At 29.3% G+C, this 21549-nt stretch overlaps 1 protein-coding gene across 1 annotated transcript in view; it reads left to right on the top strand.

The window, feature by feature from the left end:
• Positions 1-21549, top strand: part of shot (dystonin-like protein short stop) — a 1026404-nt gene that overhangs the window by 103858 nt on the left and 900997 nt on the right. The gene's annotated exons all lie outside the window — the stretch shown is intronic.

The raw sequence follows: 21549 nt of genomic DNA, 5'->3' as shown, positions 1-21549 counted from the left end.
AAACACAAAAGAACTCAATGAACTACAACGACAAAAGTATGTAATTTATTTTTTCAATCTCTTTGCGTTGCCAAAGGTAAATGGATTGAATTCGTAAGTCTTATAGCTCCTTTTTCGCAGTAAAATCGAAAGTAACAGTGAAATAAATAAACAGCAGCTAAATAAAATTAGTAGAAAAAGAGTGCTTGGGCAATCAAGAATGAAATTATACTTATACGACATTATATGGCAAACAACATATAAAATAAATATACCTGCTAGAGAACGATATTGTGTACGAAGGTGGTGCAAATATGGTTGGAATAAGTACGTGCATGTCAATTGTGTGCAGTTTCAATAAATTTTTTTACATCTAATAAAAAAAAAAAAAATTATTTAATTAAATGAATAATTTATTAATGAACATTATTAATAATTAAACCAATTTATTTAGCTAACAGTAAATGAATATTTAAAGTCAAAATTGATGACAGTAAAATAAATATTTAGGATGTAGAAAATTAACTGCTGATAAATGTTGTTTTTTAGTTTCGAAAAACAATTATTTATTTATGTTAAAAAAATTATTTAGCTAACTAAACAATTTGTTCATTGATGTTATTTATAATCCAAATAAATAGTTACTAATAAATAAATATGTAAATTAAAAATAAGTTTAGTCCAATCAATAAGTACAAGGTCACCCCAAAATTTTTAACAGCAATCAAAAAATATGACTTTCGAATTTATAGTTTAAGGAAATAAAACAATAAAGCGTTTAAATGCATATTACAGTACAACTGTAATTTATGATTATATAAACAAATATTATTAAACTAAAATGGCATGAGTTCATGTAATAAAGAAAACGTTAAATTTTAAGTACGATTTAATGAGGGTGATGCTGCTTTCTATTATAAACAGTCTAACAATATCTTAGAATATCAAAAAAAAAAAAAAAAGAAAAAAATTTGTATAAAAATATTTCGGGGTCTAATTTATTAAATAAACAAATTCGATTGTCATATTCAGATTTATCTCGTCGAGCTACCCCAGATTAAGTACAAAAGGATTTTTGTACGTCATTTAGAAGTCGAGTTATCAAAATCTTTGAGAGTGCGAACGATTTTGAACGCGCGAATTCAGTTTCCGAAGCGGCCGAGCCCGGTATCCCCACTCCACGGCCCGCTTGCGGCGCGCTCGCACTCTGCATTTTGGAATTTGTTAAAATTTGTTAAAAGCCGATGAAATGAGTTCATCTATTCTTTTATTGAAAATGTAAGCATTCAACTTTATTTTCCGTAAGAATGGACGCTGTAGCACGTAACTAGCGCCCTCTGGAATTTTTTGAAAAAAAAAAAAAAGCATCTCGGCTCCAGAAGGTCGTAGAGCAATATTTTTTTTTTTTAAACACGCGTAAAAATGCCAGCAATCAAAGTATGCAATAGTCTTTATTGAGGAATAATGATTGACAAAATTATCAAGGAAAAACGTGACCGAAAATTTTTTAATTTTTTTAAAAGGGTTTTTGAAGCCTTAAATATAAAAAAATCGTTACGATTTCTTATTGGCACAAAAGTACAACTCTTAATGAAAAAAATGAGCCCTGATTCGTTTCTGTAGGATAAGACCTCGGGCAAGAGGAACCGATTTTGGAGACGATCTTTTTTTCGAAAAATCGATATACCTCGAAAAATTACCGATATTTTTTAATTTTTTAAAATGCATCTTTTTTGGCTCGCCAAGGGCTTTATTTTCAGTGAGAAACAATTTCCTAAACGTTAATTTGCGAAAGGTACAGCAAAAATAAGAATGTTCGATTTTTTACGGTTTTTTCGATATATCTCGAAAAGTAATAAACGGATTGATATGAAGTAAAAAAGGATCGATGTGTTTTTTTAATATCTACAACTTTCTCATTAAACTTTTTCCTCTACGAGCCTTAGTTTTTCTTTTTTTTGACTTTACGAATTTTTTAGGTTAAGTTCGCCATTCGTGAGAAGGTAGACAAAAACGCTATCTTTCTTAAAATTTTTTTTCTATACGATCATATTTTTTGTTTGCTGTTAAAAATTTTCGGAAATATAACATTGGGCCGTTACCTATTGATTGGACTAGTTTCTTATATCATGATTGCTCGTAGTAGCATGGGTAAGGTTCTCGGCTCGTGTGCAAAAAATCGGGAGTTGTAATCTCGATGAAATTTTTCTTATTCTTTTTTACTTTTATTGCAGGGAGAATTGGTTAAAGAATAAGAAACTGAGGAATAAGAAAATGAAATCATTAAAATTCAAAATGTGTGGTGTTGTGAGGTGTGGAGGCGAAGAGACTGGTGGGGTGTGGTGCAACGGGGTGTAGAGGGGACTACACTGCTTGTGTAGCACTGAATCATAATGAGACGGGGCAGCGTATAGGGGACTGGTGGGACGAGATGAGGGTCACATATTTTCCCAAGGTCACCAACAAGAAATCGTTCATTTACTCTGTAGTGCAGAACGTGCCTATAGAAGTATAATAGTATTACTTTTTCTTTTAGCCAATTTCTAATACTTAAAACACAATTTTCGAACGGATTTGAACCCGTGACCTTCTGCATTCCAGCCGAGACCCTCACCAACTCTGCTATGAGCGGTTCTGACCTACAAAATTTAGTTACTTCTTCTTATGGTGTGATTCATAACTTATTTTTAATGTAAATTTTAATTTACTGTTTATTAATTAATTTAAGTATAAATGATTTATCTATTGAACTCATTATCTTAGTTAAAAATTTTTTTCGAAAACTTAAATATTAGTATATTTTAGCACAGCAGCTTTTGTATGTATTAGTAAACATTTATTTTCTCATCATTAATTTTTTACTGTTAAAATAAATCAATAATTGTTATTAGAATCATTCCAAAATTTTCATATTAAAAAATCATTTTTTGTACTACACTAATTGATTTTTATTGCGTTTTGTTTTTTCACAATTTTCTCTTTGTAATTGAAGTGATTTTTTGACTTAATGTAGTTCTTCCGAATACAGAATTAACAATGAGAAATTGATTAAAATTGATCTACAAATGAATAAAGTTATGAAAATGACACTGTCGAAATTTAAAGGCACGAGGGTTTGCTAGGAGCCGAGTAATAAATAATCTTATTTAGCTAATTTGTAAATGTAGGCTTATGGGTTGTCGTCTTTTTAGGCGACTCTATTTCATTTACTTCGCTTATTAGCAATGAACTTTGTATGGAAATTTAATTCATGATTAAAAAAAATATCTAATGATTGTATTTAATTTTATTGAATATCTCGAGGGTACTAGTGAGAGAAGAATTAATTAATAAGCGTGGTAAAAACTACAAAAGGTTATGTTGTCACAGGAGAGCGAGAGAGACAGACGACATATTGAATTATCGAGAATGTTGCATGGACTATAGAGAGAGATTTACCCTTCTTAAGGACGTTATCACATAGTGAGGAAAAAGTTCAGCTCCATGTTCAGAGAGGTGGGAGGAGCGTAAATATATACAGCAGCGCTGGCAATTGTTTTTCTCTTATGGATGTACTTATATTTACACTTTTACAAAAAAAAAAAATTTTTAGATCTATTTGAAAATAAAACAAGTTTATATGAAAAAATCTTTTATACAAACAAAAATTAGAAGGTTTGTACACATCTTATAAATGCAATTTTAAGTGATTTTCCCATAAGGGTGTATGTTGAATTCCAGTTTTTTCAAAATGAAACATGTGAGAAAGGGTACAGTTGAATGATCTGCAACTTTTTTTGGGTTTTTCTTATGTTATTTTTAGTATACTTTTGATGCTTAAACAGTATCCGTAAAAAAACATATGTGTAATGAACGTCTTGAAGGGACATTCACCAGCATGTAATACTTTGCTATTAAAGAAAGTGGTATCACAGAATTTTTTGTCTCACTTTTTTAAGTCCAATTGTACTTTAGGTATTAAATGTGAATTAGGAATAAGCGTATCAGAGTATGGAAGTAGGAACTTGTTTTGAAATCATCGAAAGATTCGATAAAACTGCATTGTTACATATTGTTTATGTTGTATTGTACCATTATATATATATATATGAAGTAGGAATAAGCGTGTCAGCGTATGGAAGTAGGAGCTTGTTTTATGTCAATATGTCAATGTGTCATTGTTTCATATTGTTTATGTCAAACAACATAAACAATATGTAACAATGCAGTTTTATCGAATCTTTCGATGATTTCAAAACAAGTTCCTACTGCCATACGCTGACACGCTTATTCCTACTTCATATTTAATACCTAAAGTAGAATTGAATTTAAATAAGTAAGACTAACAATTCTGTGATACCACTTTTTTAGTAGCATAGTATTACATGCCAGTGAATGTCCTTTTAAGGCGTTCATTACATTATAAACAATATGTATATATATATATATATATATATATATATATATATATATATATATTGTTAATAATTCTTTACTTATTGAATATTAAAACATTTATTGAAACCACACCCAACTAACGTAGATATACTTATTCCAACGATAATTTCACCTTTTTCGTACACAATATCGATTCATACATAGTATATTTAAATTAATAATCATATCATCTGCCATATGATTTTGTAGAAGTATAACTTCTTAGTTGGGTACCCTAGCACTCAATATCTACTGATTTTTTTTTTTTTTTTCTTAAAGTGCAACAAATTTTGTCACGATACAATTAATTTTTATTATTTAAAAATCATAGGTATGCTTTAAACCTTTTGATTTCGAAAAATTGTGTACAGAAATTTTCATCATATTAATCACATTAGTTGACGGACATATCTGTGTTGGAAGACTTGCTAAAAACTGGAGAATCTAAAATTTTAATAACATATTTTTTATTGGATCCTATCTGCATCACAATATTTTCTTATGACTTGATTGTTGTCGTACATAAAAATGAAGTTTACGTATAATTTTACCTTTAATACTTAAAATATATTTATCTAATTATAACACTTAAAATTGTATTTTACTGTATCAACTCCAACTGCGGGTTAAGAAAATACTTGAGGTATATGACGTTTTTCTGAACGATTTCATATTCTTATAGGGTACCTCTAGCCAACTGCATACTTAAAAATCCCTATCTAGAACCTTTTATTTTTCGAATTTTTTCCGCCTTTTTGGCGATCGGCAGCACTGTGTATGGGTACTATGGTTAATGTGACCTTAAAGCTAAGCTGTACAGTAACTAGCTGTATAAGTGTTAATGAAACTGTTCCCGCAAGTATGAGTAGATTATCTAAGCTGCATACTGAGTACCTCTCAAACGCCCCCTGATGTGCCTTATTGTTTCCTCATGAAGCTGCCTAAGTAGGGTCTCCTGAATTATTAAGGCAACCTTATTTCATTTCGGCTGGGGGTAGTATTAAAATATACCTTCTTTGCATTGTTTTTCTTTGCTTGGTTTCAAATTTCACTGCAAAACACAAGAAATGCATTTTTTACAAGTATTTATTTTATTTTTTGGTTATGTTGAGGGCATTATTTTTACTAAAATGGAGCCTAAATAGGTGCTCTATCGAAGGACTTTAATTTTTTTTTCTTTTAAGCCGATGGGTGGATTAATCACTGCATTATTACGAAGTTTAATTATAATAATCTATTTTCATTTACAGCTTTATTTTATCTCTGCATAATGGAATATAAATAGGGTGTATTTTAAGTATTATTTTATTTAAAAATGTTAATAAGAGAGAAAATCACTAGAATTTCATACTCACTTATAAAAATCAAGGGATAATCCTACCTGAAGTAAAATCGTGTGCCTTCCCTTGTTTTATACGTTTGTAGCGTAAGCGTGAAACTTAAGTCAATTTTTTCTTATTTAAGTTTTTCAAAATAAACCGGGCTTTAATTAAAACTCATTATAAGTCTTATTTATTTATTTTCTAGCAGCTTTATACTTATATTCGGTTATAGTTTTTTGATATACTTACACTTCTAGAAACAAGTAATTGTATCTGCTTAAGCAGTTATTAGGAATGCTTGAAAAAGCTTTAATGTAAGTTTTAGTAAAGTAAAAAATAAAAAAGTGCTGTCAACTCACAACTTGACTTTCTGCACTGCACACTGATTTTTAATAAAATTACTTACTTAGGCTATTCTACTCAAAAAGATGAGCATTCACATCATTTGACTGTAGCTATAATAAAGGTTATCTTGAAGAACATTTCACAATTTAAAAAAAAAACATCCTAATACATTATCAGAAACTGGTGAGCTGTACACAACTGATTGTCAATAATGTAGATAATAGACATTATTGGGTAAGGTCAGTCTGGTTTTTTGAAACGGAAAAAAGGAGCCTGTCATTTAATTTGACGTAACGAAACGATAAACCTCCTTTACCTTGAAATATACTTTTAAATCAACATAGTGAATGATTTTAATTTTTGCTCTCTTTGTCAATCTTGATGAATTTTTGTACAATAAGTATATGATCCAGAAGTAGTTCAATTAGTTTTTCACTTACTCAGCTTGTCTAATTTTTACGTTGGCCCTACATATTTAAAAGAATTACTGAAAACATGAGAAAATGATGATCTTGACATACATTTTTCATTTTAAAGCTGGCAGAACTCTTTCGTAAACAACAATCTTACGTATAGACTTGTAGCGCATAATTAAATTGATATACACATTTACACAACCACCATATTTTATATTAAAGTGAAAATAATGACGTCAAGAAAAAATGGGACTAAATTAAGTTTTATTTTCTCATCTACTGTAATTTTTTATTTATTTAAAATAGGTGCTAAGATGTATATTTCTGCAACGATGGTTCAACTTGTATGTACAACAGTAGTTCAAAGCAGACTTTTGTCGTCAACTTTACGTTATTCTTATGATCATTCTACTATGGAACTCAAAATTATACTTGAAGAATTTCTCAAGGTATTAGAATATAACAGTAAACATATATTTTAAAATATTAAAAAATCTGATCATCTCAAGTAGGAAAAAAAGTAAAAGTAAAAAAAAAGTAAAACCAAAACTTACTTTCAAAGTTGTCTACAAAATAACGTGCTAATTAAACTCTCAGTTTCTCAGCTTGTACGTTCCGAAAATCTGCCGTTTAAAAGTAGTGGTAATGTAGCTTAACATGAAAAAACGGATTCACTTTTTTGTGGTCTTGTGCAATCAGGGTAAAAAGTCATTATTAAAATTTTTATAATAATTGAAAAAAAATGTTTTTATAGTCGTCCAAAGCAGGAGATATCTTTTTTTCGAGGTAACCATGATTGACTCCCACTATTTGTTATTGTTAAATTAGCCGTATGTGAGTATAAATACAAAAATAATTACCTTATAAAATATTTCATAATTCTATTAAGTAACAAACGTAATATTAAATTGTAATATTAAAATTTTTAAACTTGTTTAAACAAAATTTATTTTAATCGATCTTAATTATTGAATGTATAAAAAAAATTTTTTTTAGATCTTTCTTGTTTAAATAACTTGAAACTTAAGTAATTTCGTATAAATAGATACATGTAACACGTTGCAAATCGAACTTGTAACGTGCAATGTTATTATTTTAAAGTTTACAAATAAAAACAATTGTTTTAAATATACTGTTAATTTTTAATTTGATTAGCTACTCATTATAAGAATTTACGTACGTATCATTACTACAATAATTATAAAACATTTCTTTGCTGGCAAAAAAAGGAAAAAATCTTTGAAGGTAAGAACAAAATTACTGAAGAAGTAGCTGTTACAAGATCATTTTTTGACGTAATACGTTTTTTACTTAAAAAAGCAAAGAAAGAAAGATATGTCGAATTGTGAAAGTATTTATTGAGGCACACGTTACGATAAGAAAGTGAGGGAAGGGCATTCGTAGGTTAGATGCGTGGTAGCAAGGAGTTGCTTTAGTTGGGCTGAAACACCTACACGATTTCTCTTGATGATTGCCATATGTGGGGACTGGAATAGTGAGCCAGCACTTATTATTTGATACTGTTGACACAGCTCTATGAGTGCACAAGACCGATGATTTCTCGAGTCCTCGATTGCCAGTGATTCTATTCTTCAACAAGGCTCACATACAGATTTGTAAGCATGAATTACTGAGCATAATACTTTCGCTTTTTCCGCTTCTGATACCACGCGTCTATGTACATTTTTTTTTTCTCGTTTCTTAGCTCACTTTTTTTTTAGTCCTTATTATGATTATCTTCACATCAGATAAAAGTTTGAGTCAAGTTACTTAATACTTATGACTTTTTAATTTAATGTTTAGAGTTTAACTTTGAATTTATTTATAAATTTAAAAATATAGAAACATGCTTCTTCTTTTAATTTTATTAGACTTCCTAAATCAATGTTTATTCTTGCTAAAAATGTTCTTGACCATTATTTATTAAAATATATAACCATGTATATAATAATAAAGATGGAAACATAGCGGTAGTTGTTATTTTCTAATTACATGTGATAAAATCTAATGACTAAAATTAACAAATTTTCATAAACCCATTGTAAGCATTTCCGCTCCCAAACATAACTTTTTGTACATTAGGTTTTCATTATTAATTTGAAATTTTTTTTTTTTTAACAGCAGGAAACAAGAGTTACAGGTAAAGTCAAAATGGGAAATACAATACGAGATGATTTAATGAAATCTTTTTGAAAATATAATCAGGAGAAGTAGTACAGAAAAGGAAAAATTATTAAAAATTATATGGTACCACCTTCTACTAGATTGAATCATCTCTATAATTTTCTAATCTTTGCTTCCATCAAGTAATAAGTAGTCTTAATAAAGTTTAAAAATGTACCCTTATATTACCATTATAATTATTGTCGTATAAAAAAAATTTATAATCTGTGTGTACACAAACTAAACGAAGTGAGAACTTTAAGGCAAGTTTTAAGTAATATTATAGCTTTGAATATAAGCATTTCCATGTTTGAATGTACATCATGTGGAAAATGGTGTTATTTAACGTTTACATTATACTAAAACAACAATAATATTTAAAATAAAATCGTATAACTGTATAGTGCAACACCAAACTGTTAAAATATTCACAGTATTACGTGTTAAATATAGTTACAATACAAAATGACAGATGAAAGTGTGAGTGAGTAAAGACTTAAAAAAAAGTGATATGCTAGTCAGTTAATTTCGAAGAAAATAAATAATACACAATTATGTCGACCCACGCTTACTATAAGGAGCGGTTGAGCATTGAACCTGCCGACACCAATGCTGATCGTCAACGAAAGAAAAGCTTACACCATGGCTATGAAGAATGTCTTTCAAAGTTCAAAGGTCAGAAACAAATAAAATTTGTTTAAAAAAAATGAATGTAGCCACTTCTTTGTAAGCTTATGGTTTTGGGGTTAATTATTTAACACAAACAACGAAGTCCTTACAAAAAAACAGTCTGATGCATTTATTGCCTACAAAAGTTTTTTATGTAAACAGTAGGAAAGTTATTCGCTTATTTAAATGCTGCTTGTATTAATTTGACTACGTGCTGACATTCATAAACTTTTCTAGTCTCACTTTACTAGAGCTTTGATGTTCTATATTTGAAGTACGCTTAAAGTAAGTTTTTTTCTGTTTTTATTATTTTGTAAAATAACTATAAAATTATATTTTTACCCCACAATTAATAATATGCTAAATTTGATGAGCTACGTATTTACTTCTAACGCTTTCAAAGTTCAAAAATTGGTGTAACATTTGTAATAATAAAAAAAACTTTCAACATTCTTTATGATCAATTATCATGGTAAGTACAGCTAATGAATTTTCAGATGAGATGTAAGTATCCTCGTAAATTTTAAACATCGTTATATCAAGTAGGTACTTAGAAAAGTAAATAATTTAAAAAACTGTTATTGTGTATCAAAAACTTTATCTGGATTAGCGCTTTAACTTCAGACTTTTTCCGTCATACATCTTTTTTATCTGAATGAAAGTAGTTTAAATTAATAATATTTAACTTTCATGGTAATAATACTAACTTTTTTATAATTATGTGAATACCCTGAATTATGGTGTTTTGTAATTGCATATTCTTAGATTTACGTACTTTGACATGAAAAAATGATGGCTAAAAATATTTTTTATCTTTACATCTTTGTATACACAGCTTTTTAATACTCTTGTTATTTTTACTCGTAATGTGTACTTACATATATGAAGTAAATGTTCAACATGGTAGTTTTTGATTAACTTACATACTTAGTAGTTACAAAAAATAATTAAAAAGTTTCATTTTTTTTTCTAATTGAATTTTTTGAAGAATACGTTAGGATTTAAATTTTTTGTATGATATTTTAGAGAACGCACTTCTTTCCTAAAAAATGAATTCAAATAGCTATGGAAAGGTTCTTTGTCTTTTAGATTAATCTTATTGACTACTATAATCTTTAAAAAAAAAATAACTAGTCTGAAATATTAATAAAAACATTTATTACCTTCGATAATTGTTGTACAGCCTTCGCAGTGTGCAGTGCAATTCACCATTGCAACAAAAGATTCAAAATATTACTTTGTCCGAACTCTTGAAACATTTCTCAAAATAAGTTTATTTTCTTAAAACAGACTCTTGTAGTTCTCCGCTTTTAACGCATCAAGTCTGAATTGCACAATTTATTGATTTTTTTTTTTATTGTTGTGTCATCCTCTATAATACTACTCCATAAAACATAAGCATTGCTAGTGTTATCTTTAGTATCTGAAGATACAATTTTTGATACCCATTTAATCATTTTATATCCTTAAAAATAGAAACGTCGTATTTGTTGTCTCAACTGAATCATTTACGTTAGTGAGATATGGGCAGACCTCTCTTCATTAGATATTTTAGCTAGTTATTTGTTTTCATTTTGTTAACATATTGTTTATCTTTATTTTTAGAATATACCAACGATAACTTTTCTAACGTGACTTCACTTTTTACCGTTTCAACAAACATGTGATAAGTGTATTATAAGAGTATTATCATTATTAGAGCAATGTTACTTTATGAATTTTTTCTAACCATAGTAAAAAATTCCGTCCAAGAAACTCACAACGCACCGCAGTAATATCTCCTAGGATGTATGTCAATCTACTGGAAATAAATAAGTTGTGATGACAATTTACAATGTAAGTTATATAAAAGTTTCATGTTCTATTTTTTTTTTTCTTGACAGCAATATGATTGTTCAGTTTGAAAAATGTGAGAGTCTGATCATGACAGTAATACAGTCGTTAACATTAAAAAATCTTACTTTTTAATTTTCAGCCTAATCGTAGAAAAGTAAAGTAGAGATAGAGATTTTAAGAGATACGAGTCTTGATTAGTGGGAGGGGGGGGTCGCTATAAATGGCGTGGAGTGGCGTGAAATATAGCATGGGGTAAGGTAGGGTGGCGTGTACACTGGAAAAAAGTTGGTTGGACTGTCTTCTCAACTTTACTGTGTACAACGCCACCAGTGGTTGATGCTTTCGCTCACCCAAGTTAAATGAACTGCTCACCTAAGTTGGGTGAACTGCTCACCCACCGTGGGTGAGCAGAAACACCAACCACTGGGGGCGCTGTACACAGTAAAGTTAAGCAGACAGTCCACCCAACTTTTTTTCAGTGTAGGTGTGGGCCCAAAAACAACTACACAGTATAGGAAGGTATATACTTTTAATGTGAAAATAAATATCATAAAATACACACATAAATATGTCTTCCTGTATCATATAGTATTTTCTGGTTATTCGCATATCCTCCCTCTCCCCTCCCTTAGCCTTTCCTCAGCGCCCTTTTGAATGAGATAAAATTCTATCAATTTTTACATTGTTATGGGGTTACTTTTTTTATTAAATCCCCTCTAATCCCTGCTCAGCCACCTGCCACATGTCCTCAGCCAATTATTGAACACAATAAGCCACCCTCAATTTTAAAGAACTCTCTTCAGCCACCCTTCAGCTGCATCTTTGAATAAAGTAAAATTACATCAATTATCACGTCATTTTTACTTGAATTACTTTCTGCACCCTCCCCCTCAGCTTTCTTTACACTTTTTACAAAACCCCTCACAGCTCCCTCACTATTTTTATACTCATTGTCTGAGCAACGCTCCAATATTCGTTCTAGCCGCTTTCAGCCACTTTCCACTACTTCCTCAGTAATTACTTTATCTGTTTAATTTTTTAACACCATTTCTCACTACTCTTTAAGTAGTGCTATGGTGCGCAGATTTTTTTATCTTACATTCTCAATAAGTTTAAATACTGCGTTGTTTCATATCAACACAACAATTCTTTCAACTTTTTAATTAAGCTATTGTGGAGATGAGCTTTCACAAATATTGTTTAAAAATTTAATTAAAAAATATACGTAAATGTTACTTGCTTTAAATCTGTATGATAATGAATTAAAGCATCTCTTACTTAATAATGATTAAAAATTTTCTTTCGATATTACACTAATCCTTTCTCTTTTGCATCATGTCGTGAGTAAAAAAAAAAGCGATTCATAATTTAAAAATTTAAGGTCGAGTTTGTCACATGACACCTTGGTCTATTCTAAACAATTTTGATAATCAGTTTTACAGTCTTATATATACATAATGACTAAACTTCTGTAGAAAAACTTTCGTCCAAACTTGTTTTTATAAATTTTTGTTTTTTGTACATAATATTTTGATATATATCTGTTCCATTTGTTGACACATTTGTTTTTTTCAAACTATTATTTTTTAATCATATTTTACTATTTCCGACACTACAAACTTTTTGTTTTTTATTAGACGTTGTAATGTTAACATTATCTTGTAGGTTTTTTTTTTTTTAATTATAATAATTTTTGTTCATAGTTTTTATCAGTTTTTTCTTTATTCCGACATAATTATTGTTCTCGTTATATAACAATTTGTATACACATTCGCTTTTATATTTAAAACTTCTATGTTTTCTACCACAGTGGGATAAATATAGCCACTGTGAAGGATGTACGTGTCTGGCCATTGGTAACGAGATGATCGGAAGTGATCGGTATCGTTCGGGGCCGCTTGTCCTTTGTCACTTCTAAAACAGGAGGAAAACAGGGTAAAAGGGACGTGAGCTTTAGTATCTGTAAATTGTTTTGCTTAGTGATTTTTATTAATGAAAAAACGAAAAAACCAACCTATATTTTTTCTCTGAAACAACTTTCAGAGTCTCTTCGTATTTCATAGCGATTGTATGCATGTTTGTGCACGTTCGAATAGTAAAAAAATGAGATATTGTCTCAAAAGAAAAGATTTGGATTTCTTCTTGTGTGCAGTGAGCAATTATGTTGTAATAAGTTATAATGCCTGCTGTCACTATTACCAAAAAAAGTGTTAAATTTAAATTTCTTGAATCATCTTCAATACCTCAAGTGAAATTAAGATTTTTGTACTTATTTGTTACAAAAAATTATAATTTTTATGAAAACTTTTTAATTTGACTTCTGTTCCAAAGATTCCATTTCTTTTTACAAAAATATTTGTATGCAATATATGTTACTTTTAAAAGTATAAAATGACATGACTCATAAGTTAAGACTAAAAATAAAGTAGTTATATTAAATTACCTAACTCTGATTTTGTGATAGAGGATTAATGGGTCGTTGTGCAAAGCACGCGGGGGGAAGAAGCCCTTCTACTATGCATCTATGGTCGTAAAGAGCGTCATTTAAATGGCTCCCCTTAAATTCTTTCCCCCCCCCTTGCCACCCTTCAAATATAACTTTATAAAAATACTAAATTTTAGAAAAGTTTTCATCACTTTTTAAGTTTTTTTGAATTTTCTTATAGCCTCCTAACCTTCTTCGCCAACCTTATAATTTTATACAGGTCCCATCGCCTTTGACGGGTCTATTCATAAAAATATAATCCTATGACAGCTTAGATTGCTTACAGTTATGAAAAAGGTAGTTAAACTTGTTTTTAAATTGTGAAGTAGGTATTTGAAAGTTTTGTTTTGTAAGTCAATGGGTATTTTGTAAATTTTTTTTAAAAAGTACAAAAATTTTTGTAAGAGGTAAAAGTTTTTGAGTCATTGATCTACCACTTCATCTTAAAGATAGGCAAATAATTATTCATGAATTATTCTTGAAGAAATCCATATGTAACTAAGAAACACCTTAAACAGTTCGGTCTTAATTGAATTTAGTCGATTGTTTTGCAACAAAAAGAGAGTAAATAATGTAACGTTTTTAACAACATAAAAAAGTGAAAACGATGACAATTTAAAAAAATTATTACTGTAGGTAAATCGGATTTTATTCATTCAAAAGACCAAGAGCTTTTTTTTATTTATATTCAATAAAATAAGGTGCTTAAGATTATTTTAAGAGATTTAAAAGTATGTAAGAACCATCTGAAGAAATTGCTGTAAGTATGAGTTTAATATAGCACGAGTATCAAATTTACGAGATTTTTTAAAGAAGCATTTACTGTTATGAGACCATTTTAATTAAGCTAATTTTTCGAGCGGTTATTGTTTTCAGAAAATAGTCGAAGTAATGCAATTTATAATAAATATAGTAATTACTTTTCAGAAGATTCTCCTAATGATAAAGAAAATAATGCACTCGTTCAGTTAAACAATATTTTTGAGTCGGAAAATAAGACGTAAAAGTTTTAACTTACCTTAACTCATCAATATTTGTAAAGAAACAAATAATAATAGAAGTGACGTAACTTACAGCATTAAAGTGTTAAATAAAGTATATACTCTGTAAAACAAAAAACAAGAAAAGATTTCTGGTGGAATATTTGACGATAAACAAAAACATTATTTATATTGACGCTCTTGGTAGTACAGTTAGCACATTTTTATTTCTACCGAAAAAAAGTTTTGCTTGTGGCACTAAGTCATATTGCCTCAACATTACTACCTAAGAAAATGACCAGTCACCTGGTCCTTCTGAATCACCATTAAAATAGAGTAAACTTTCATGATCCCAAAAAAAGCTTTAGTAATAGTTGATAACACAAAATAAAACTTTAACAATGATGATAAGTCTTTTGAAAACTAATAAATTTTTGTAGGGGTTGATTTTTAACAAATACTTTTTGTCGTTAAAAAAAGTATCAGAAGTAAAATAATGTAAAAATTTATATAAATTTTCACTTCTGTAGCTATCATTAAGAATACATAAAGTAAGTAATGACCTTCGTTAAAATGACGCCAAATTAAAAAAATTATTATAAAAAATAGGAAATAGAAATGTAAAGTATTTTGTCATTCCAAAAATATGGTTAACAGATAATGTATGTTCTAAAATATCTGGTGAAAAGTCAAATTCTCTTTTCAATAGCACGTAATAATATGTACTCTTTAATTAAACAGTTTCAAATTTTATTAAAGAAGTAACTATCACTTACCATAGTGTAGATGTAGCACCATATAAAAATGTTAATAAATGTCATGATATCATTTATAATAATTTTGCAGTTGTGGATTATGTAATACAATGTGTAAGCAGTAACAAAATTATTTAAATACGAGTATAATAGTGAAGCAAAAGTCATGACTGTTAAAAAGGAAGGAATAAAGTAATCATTCCACATATATCCTTATGCACAGCAACATCAACATCTTGACTATTTTTATAATGTCAAAAGCAATTCCAGCTTGTTCAATCGTTTTCTATGACAATTCGTGAATCGCTATGACAATGTTTTTACATAATTGGTTTGTACTTTAAAAGCTTTTATTTTTACATGAACAATTATTCTTTGCTTTTTCTGGAAGTAAGAATTCAAAAAATATTTTTATATAGTTAGAGTTAGAAAATAAATTACAAATAGGTAATTGTGTATGTAAATTTTTTTTTGTAAAGAACTGTTTGAAAAAAAAAATATACATACATTTTCATTTATTGTTAATACACGATAGTTATAAGACTTAATAATTTTGGTGAATTTCTTGATGATAAATAATCTATTAAACAAAACGTGGATAAAAATGTAATACTTACTAAGTTTTATTTTACATGGTATCACAAAACCTATTGGAATTTTTTTACAAAATCATCACTGTGTACACTACAGCACAAGTGTAATTTTGCTACAAGCGTTAAATCTATACTTGGCGCTTATAAATAAAGGTAATGCAAAAGAAAATTCGAAGGAAAAAAGTAGTGGAAATTAACTCGTTTCGTTCCCTACCAACAGCTGAACTCTTAATTACGGCATGCTAATGATCTTATTTGTAAACGAACACAACTGATACTTTCACTGATACACAGATGTATAGTACGCAATGGCGATATTGATACAGTGTGTTCTACGGCTAAGATTACTAGCGTGCCATACTGTAGAGTTCAGCTAGTGGTCAAGTATAAAATGACTTCGTTTGCACTCCTTTTTTCCTATGATTCTTTCTTTTCTTTTATCTCTATAAGTGCCAAGTATAAACTTAACGCTTGTAGAAAATTATACTGGTGCCGTATTATCCACAGTATGCGTATGAAGTGATAATCTTGTAAAAAATCTTAGTAGGTTTTGTATTTCCATGCAAAATAAAACTTAGTAAGTATAACATTTTTATTTACGTTTCAAGATAGTTATTTCGTATTTAAAATTTTTGGGACTAATAAAATAAATTTGAAAAAGACGGAAATTGTATTTATAATTTAAATGACATAGAATTCGACTTAGATTTATATGGATTCATAAAGTAAATTGGCATACAAAGAATCTAAGTCAATATATAGATTATATTGTTTCATATAATAAAATACTTAACTTTTATTTCATATGTAATGTCTTATACCGTTTTGCATCTACTAATCGATCGTGTAACAGATAATTAAGAAAAACATGACAATAACACAAACAATTTATGAGGCAACATTATTATTTACTTCAACGTCTATGGAGGTTGGCATCCTAAGCAACGCAAAAACAAATGAAAATCTGAAAAAACTTCTTCCGTTACAATATTTGTAGTATAATGAATATTTCAATTATTTTCAGAGTACTAGAACAAAAGTTTGTCAAGTACTTTGAATCCGAATAGAAAACATTTTTTTTTTAATTTTAAAACTATCAGGCATAAAGTATTTATAAGAAGTTGCACGAAAAGCGCACAAGTAGACAGATCCTCCCTTATACATAAAAGTATTGTTGTTTGTGAAAAGTATTTCGCACAAACCTCCCTACAGTTTCCCCACAGATCTTTGTTATTTTGCACAAGTACATTAACTATGTAAAAATCTCTTTCCATCATGCATGGAATAACAAATAATTATAGATGTTGGCTCCAAAGCGTGTAGCAGGGTGGAGCTTTTATAGTATATACCTCCCCTGCTGCCCCTCAAAATTTTGAATTCTTCTATCAGTTCCTCACCCCCCCCCTCAAAGTAAGGGAAAAGAACTCATGATTTTACCATTAAATTATTCTAATAATAAATATCCTACGAAAATAAAGACCCTGCTCGCCCCTTCTTAAGCTCCCCTCACATTTCAAGTGGCCTTCCTCAGATTCCCTTCATAGCAGCGGTTAAAAGCAAATCACTATTTTGCTGTCCTACTGATAGCCTCTTCAGGATTAGAGATTATGTAGGTGCCAAGACAACACGTCATAGGAACACCCATGATGCCTATATTTTCGTTCACATATTGCATTAACTCAACTTAGTTACAATAACCATTATGTTATTGAAAATCAGTTAAATAACAAATTATTATTCATAAGTCATACAGTGTCGTCCATGTATGACTTTTGGATAAAACTTTTTCTAATTATTTATCATATAACTGATTTTGAATAACACGACTGTTACTGTAACTAACAAGAAACCCTACCCAACTGTCACTCACCGATTTTAATGAAATTTGCCAGAGTGATAGAACAATAAAAAATATCAGACCCGTATACTTTTATTTCTGCTCTAACTGATTTTTAAGGGTAGAAACCACCTATAATAACCCATAAGAAGATTAACCGTCTGTTTGGGAAAAGCTGTTTAAAACGTTTATTTTTCTTGAAATTATTAAGTTCTGCTTCTTAAAATCACCCGCCTAATTACGTACCCTTTAACCAACCTTATATATTTTAAAATATACCCCCAACTCTCTAACCCCTGTAAACTACCCATACAAACCACCAGTGGATTAACCTACTAACTATTAGGAACAACGAATTTAATTGCTAGCTTTTTACAAAATGATAAAATTCCACACCACTTATAGGTAAACTACCTACCCATTTATCCGCTAGCTCATCTAAACCCTAGAAACCACCCTTACCAAACCACTAGCACCTAACCCACCTAGTCTTAGGAATTATGAGTTGAGCCTTTTATTTTTCGCAAAGTAATTTAATTGTACTTCTCAAAGCCACCGATATAATCAGTTACCATCAATTTAATCATCTACCCATAAAATAAACTTATATATTTTAAAACATACTTCTCCAAGACCCCATAAACTACCTTTACTAAACCACCAGCAGGCTAACCCACCTTACCGTAGAAGCAACATATGTAATTACTAGTTTTTACTAAAATAATTAAACTCCACACCTCTGATAGGTAAACCACCTATCCACTTACCCCTGATCTCATTTAACCCCTAGAAACCACCCTTATTAAACCACAAGTAGGACAATCCACCTGGCCTCAGGTATAGCTAGTTAAATTGTTAATTTTTCTTAAAATAATTTGATTCTACTTCTCAAATCCACCCATCTAATTATGTACTCCCAAGTAAGTTTATATATTTTAAAATATATCCAAACCCTCTGACCGTTGCAAACCACCCTTATCGAACCACAATTTAATTGTTACTTTTTTATAGAATTCTCTAACCTTACTCCACTGATAGGTAATTTATTTAACTACATACCTTTTAACTCACCTCAACTCTACAAACCACGTTCGGGGTGCTTGATTAGCGTGAGTCCCTTCGCCTCTTACGTTCGGGGTGCTTGATTAGCGAGAGTCCCCTCGCCTCTCACGAATCGATGAAATTTGATTTAATAATAAAAAATTTAACAAATAACTAAGAAAAGGTACGAGAACAGATAAGCTTTGTAATGTTTCTGAATATGTATTTGAACAATTTTAAAATCCTTTCGACAAATGCTTACCTGTGTATGCTATGGATATAAAAAGATGGGCTTAAAAAATTGCAAAAGAAGTCGAGCTATGTTCGAAATAATTTAATGCTTCTTCTAAATGGATCTACAATTTCAAAAAGCAAAAAATCATTGTTAAAAAAAAAAATAAGTTCATTACGCAGGCACAAATTTTGGAAGTGAGTAGGACAGTGAAATACTAATTTGTTTAAATAATTATGTAAATAAATAGTCATGGTTTTTAATACTAAGTTGTGAATTTCAATATTATATAGTACATTTGTGTTAATTCTAGAAATTTATAGTCGTGTTACTATTTTTTTGACTATTTTTGTACATGATGACGTGTTTCACTGGAAAGTAAGATTCGTAACGGATAGACATAGTGTAATGAATACTCTGAAGAGAGTAACGTAAAGAAACAAAGGAAAAGAAATGTTTTATTTGATTTTGTGTAGAAAACAATTTCTGTAGTATAATAGTTGCTTGTTACTGATTACTAAGAAAACATTCTGCAATTTTTAAATATAAAAAATTTGGTAGGATACTATATATTCAATAACTAATTTATTTTTGGAGTCATTTTCTAGAATATGTAATGAAGATTCTTACATGTAGAAAGCAGTTTTTAAAGTTAACCGTAAGTAAATAAGGGTCTTTTATGATAAAATGCTAATTTATTAGAACTTTGATCGTGTGATTCATTAATTGTCAAAGAAAAAGCTAGACCAAATAAAATTGTTTTTTGTATAGTGTAAACGGTAAAGATGAATTATTACCTGTAATTAATATTTTTCTTAGTATAAAAAGTTTATTCGCCAGATTTTGTTACAGTTATTATTTCTGCTTTAATGTTATTTTTAAATAATTTAGTAATGCAAAGTCCAGTTCCATTGCAAAAACCATCAAATACACTTAAGTTTTCTATCTATATTATTATCTGTGCTATTACTACCCTCATATTTTGCATAATCCATACTGTAATACGTATGTTTGATTCCTTAAACTAAATTTTGTTGTTTAAGATGTAAGATAATTGTAGTGAATTTATTGATAAATAAGATATTGTGGGTGCTTAAAACTATCTTGTTGAGGTTATCATTTATACCATCTTGATCTTCATAGTTTTTTTTACAAGTGTTATAAATTTTCTATTTGTCAGAAATAATAAATAATTTTATTGTTTTATTTTCAATCCTTATTAACAACAAAATAAATTTTTTAAGCATGTTATTCCTCAGTTTTACAATAAAAAAATTTGTTTTTCATTAGAAAAAGTATTTTATAGTATCGTTAATAGTTGAGGTTTTATGTTTTTTGTTTACTAATGAAGTCGTCTGATGCATCTGCACTACAAATGAAACATAATTTTTCAAAATTAAAATTTTTTTCTTGCGAACGCGTTGCAATACCGGATGCTTCATTGACAGTCGAAGACTCTGATTAGTTTTTCAAATGTAGTACAAATTTTTTTTCAGTTACGTACGCTTTTGAACATTTTTCATGAACTTCAAGAGAAGAGTACTGCCAGAGCATAAGATGTCTTGTATCCTTTCTTTGTAAGCTTGCTGATATACATCTCTTTATGGCATCTTCTTTTATGATACGTGTTTTACTAGCTTAAAATGGCTCATCGCAAAGGAGGAGATAGGTTCATCATCCCCCATGATTCGTGAATTAATCTAGTAAAATAATTGATAATGTTCAGTATTTTTCTATTATTGTTCAGTATTTCTTAATGGTTAACAAAAGTACAAAAAAGTCTATGTACAGAATTTAAAAATATTATTTGACCACATGGTATTACTTGTACAATATATTGTGTAGGTAACAGTCATTTGTACATCAAGTAACTGCAGCCGAGCGACAGAAATTGTAACATCAAGCGTACAAAAATTTTGAGCCTAAAACGTGTAACATTGACTATGTAACACATGATTGTTTAAACTTAACCTCACTGTAGCAGAGTCAAAGGTAAATATTTATTAATACATTGACTCGCATAATTTTTATGGACACATGATTATCAAAACTCTTTTAATGCTTATCTTACAATATGCAGCAGGTATATCTCAAAAGAAAAATATGTTAACCGTGTTAGAAAGCTGACATAAAAACAGAGCTGATGATTTTGTTTCTAGCTGCAGCTGAACTGAAGCGTTTCCCAACGTACACCGAGTAAGAAAACCGTTACAATAGTAGTTTTATGAGTAATAGTGCTAGAGGATGACTTTATAAGGTGCAGAGAAAAAAAAGGCGGGCATATACATTTGATTTAAAAACCAAGTAAAAAAAAATTAAACCATTAAAACAATCTAACCAAACGAGAATACAAATCAATCAATTTCTTTTTTTTTTTAATGAATAAAAAATTTTGTCTCGAAAAAAATTTTTTTTACTATAAAAATATCTAAACAATTTTTTGAAACAACTTTTGAACATATTTCTGTTTGTTTTATAAA

The sequence above is a fragment of the Copidosoma floridanum genome, unplaced genomic scaffold (assembly GCF_036245765.1).
Source record: "Copidosoma floridanum isolate Cflo_tuat_1 unplaced genomic scaffold, Cflo_Japanese_pri ptg000030l, whole genome shotgun sequence".
In the NCBI taxonomy this organism is placed as follows: Eukaryota; Metazoa; Arthropoda; class Insecta; order Hymenoptera; family Encyrtidae; genus Copidosoma; species Copidosoma floridanum.
The sequence above is the reverse complement of the archived record's forward strand: the minus strand, read 5'-3'. Positions and strand labels throughout refer to the sequence as shown.